The sequence below is a fragment of the Aegilops tauschii genome, chromosome 6, assembly GCF_002575655.3.
Source record: "Aegilops tauschii subsp. strangulata cultivar AL8/78 chromosome 6, Aet v6.0, whole genome shotgun sequence".
Lineage (NCBI taxonomy): Eukaryota > Viridiplantae > Streptophyta > Magnoliopsida > Poales > Poaceae > Aegilops > Aegilops tauschii.
This window is the reverse complement of record NC_053040.3, coordinates 19,020,325-19,023,473: the sequence shown is the minus strand read 5'-3', so window position 1 is coordinate 19,023,473 and position 3,149 is coordinate 19,020,325. Positions and strand designations below refer to the sequence as shown.

Sequence of the window (3,149 nt, the reverse complement as noted above, 5' to 3'; positions counted from 1 at the left end):
TGGGACCGATGGGTGGTTAGGGGAGTTAATGTGTGTGCGTGACGGGCATTGACGCCGTGGGAGACGGTGTTTGTGGCCGACGGCAGATGGGTTTGACGGCGATCTAGCGACGGGTCGTTACTTTCCTGTTCCATACCAATATGTATTGTATCACTGGAACGGGACGCGATGGCCGGCCCGCCAGATGTTTTTAACCCAGCCCACGGGTACTTGTTGTTCTGTTCCCCATTCGATCCCCAAATTGAGAGAAGAAACCCTAGCGGCGCAGCAGTGTTTCCTTTAGCTTGTCACAAAATCGGAGCAGAGAGATCAGTTAGGTCGAAGAGATGGCAGATCCAGGAGCAGGTGGGAGGAGAAGGTGCAGGTGCTGGTTTCGATCCATGGTCCGCCTTGCAGGAGGCGGCGGCGTGATCCGGTGGAGCCCCAACTCTGGTGCGCGACGCCCAAACCCTAGCGCCGGCGCCTCCACCTCTCTCCTCCTCCTCATCTCCTTGCGCGCAGGTATCTTCCTCCCTCCCCCGCCACTGCCACTCCATGTGCCTGCTCGTTGCTGATCCGTGCGTGCTCTGCGAATCCTTTCGTCTGCAGAAGGGTGGTTGGGGTTTCTGTAGGGCCAAGGAGAGATCTGCGATGCGCGCATCGCCGGCCAGCGATGGCTTCGTGGACTGGCTGCCGGAGATTGCCGAGGCCACCTGTGGGAAGGAAAGCCTCATCTTCCAGTACAACCTCAGCCAGGTGAGGTCTCATCCTTACTTCCTCCTTCAAAAGTCATCTCATGTACTACCTTCTTGATTCCTCCAACGTCATTTGCTAAGCCAAATAACATAGTAGTATACTAGAAGAAATGTACTTTTCGTGGATCTAGAATTTTTTCACCGGATTATGACTTGAGACTAGACCTCTGAATTTATCTCTGTAAGTACGCTTCAGTATAAAAGAAAAGGGTACAAAAACATTTCCATGTACCAAAAGAATAATATGTAGTAGATAGTTTATCAAAAAGGCTACTATGATGTGTAAAATATATACCAGGTCTTAGTCAACCGGCTAGCAACTGCAGCAACAGGGGTCGCTCATCTAAAAATAAATTAAATCATTAGATTTTATGCGTGATGATTTTTTGTATGACCATATTATCTTTACTGACGATTACCTTAGGTTGTAAAAATCATATGCAGTTTTTAATCTTAATCCACACTTTCAACTTCCAAATATGATGTCTGCCAAACACTGGCCCAATATTAATGAGATATCGCAGCAGGTTTTTTCTGAAGTAGGTTGTTCAATGCTAGTTCAATGATTGAGCCATCTTCCTATCACCGTTTAGCTGTAGATATATCACGGTTGCATGTCCGTAGCTTCTATGGTCTCCATCAGGATTTTCAGAACTTTTTGGGGAAAGTGGCAGTTCCATCCAAACCGATTAGGTCAAAATCGTGGGTGAATTGATATTTTTATTCAATTCGATGGGAATAGCTATGCACATGTAAAGTTCTAAATATCCAACTTACTATGTCTTTGTTTTCTGAGATTTTTATACTTCCACCTTTAATTGGTTCTCGCTACTCGGGTTTGCCCTTAGTTTTTCGACCTACACAATCTCAATCTTCAGAGAGATTCGGAAATCTTCATCAGCAAGTGACCCTTGCTGAAACAATGATATAGGAGTTAGTGAACATAAGGAGGTAACTCATGTTTCTCTAAAATTTCCAAGAAACTGCAAAACAAAATGTTACCTTTAGCTACCAAGAAACCGAGCCTAATCGAGTCACATCACCGCAGTCCGAGAGATTAGTATCTTCTTTCCCCAAATATACAGTTTATATCCACTGAATTTTGCATGCTATTGTAGCTAGTCAGTCACACTAGCCCTGTTTTAGCTCGATTTGGTTCACAAGACATACACCAATCTTGCTGCCACTGCCAGGAATTCGACTTAATTTCTGAAGTACTAAGTATTCAGTTAATGTATACGTCACTCTTCGCTAATTATACTTGGATTGTTGCTAGGTCGAAGAAGAAACTGGTATAAAGTTAAATCTAGAGGGCATGGTTGATCTTACTGCTTCGCCAGACCCTGCTACTAGGTGCAGAATGCTACCAACACCGGTAAGTGGTCTGCATTCCCTTCAGTTCACAATTAAGGCATAACTTCTGTTTCAAAAAAGAATAACATAACTTGACTCAGATTGGCTTCCGTGCACTGGGCACCAACCGGGACTAAAGGGGGGCATTGGTCCCGGTTGGTGCCACCAACCAGGACCAAAGGCCTTGCGCTGCCCGCGGCCAAAAGTTTAGTCCCACCTCACTAGTTGAGAGGGGCTCGGAGTGGTTTATAAGCCCCACTGCGGCTGCCCTCTCAAGCTCCTCTCAAATGCAGGCTTACGGGCCTAATGTCACACTGTGCTGTCTGTGGGCCTATTGGGCCTTCTGCGGGCCTCAATCCTGGCCCAGGTTGGGTTTCTAGTCGTATTCAGGCCATGGTGGCCCAATAGTTGGCAGTTTTTTAAATTTTTTTTCCAGTTTTTTGGTTCTGTTTTTTGCATTATTTATTTTCTTTTGTTTTTTGCTTTATTTTTTAATTCTTTTTGCTTTTAGGTCAGCAAAATTATAAACTGTCTGTTAGTGCCATTAGTTTTAGAAAAAATATAAACTTTCTATTAGTGCCATTAGTTCTTTATGAAAATTCTTTTTGCTGTATTTAGTTTTTTTGTTTTCTTTTTGCTATATTTATTTTGTTTTGTTTCTACTTACAAGAAAAAACTTATTTATTTTATTTTATTTTGTTTCTAATTACTTATTTATTTTACTTTATGATAATTCTTTCTGCTATTAAAGCTTCTATCAAAAAAAGTTCTTTATGAAAATTCTTTTTGCTTTTAATGATTAAAAATAAAAAAGAGGCGCAATGCTCGTTGATTTGCTTCAAGCCTTTCGGAATAATGTAGACAGCACTGCACATAGCTCGATGCAGTCTACCTTATTCCTCAAGGCTTGAAGCTAAGCAACGTGAGCATTGCGCCTCTTCTTCATCGTCTCTGCACTCAGGGCTTATAAACCGCTCCTAGTACCTCTCAGCTAGCGAGGTGGGACTAAAAAACTGCTTAGCTAGTAAGAAACTCTAGTACCGGTTCGTGCCACGAACAGGT

At 43.2% G+C, this 3,149-nt stretch overlaps 1 long non-coding RNA gene across 1 annotated transcript; it reads left to right on the top strand.

Annotated features, from left to right (window-relative positions):
• Positions 1–251: 251 nt before the first annotated feature.
• Positions 252–2,177, top strand: LOC141025288 (uncharacterized). Its single transcript, XR_012186764.1, has 3 exons — positions 252–501; positions 589–735; positions 2,011–2,177. It is a non-coding gene; the product is annotated as an uncharacterized lncRNA (long non-coding RNA).
• Positions 2,178–3,149: the final 972 nt, after the last annotated feature.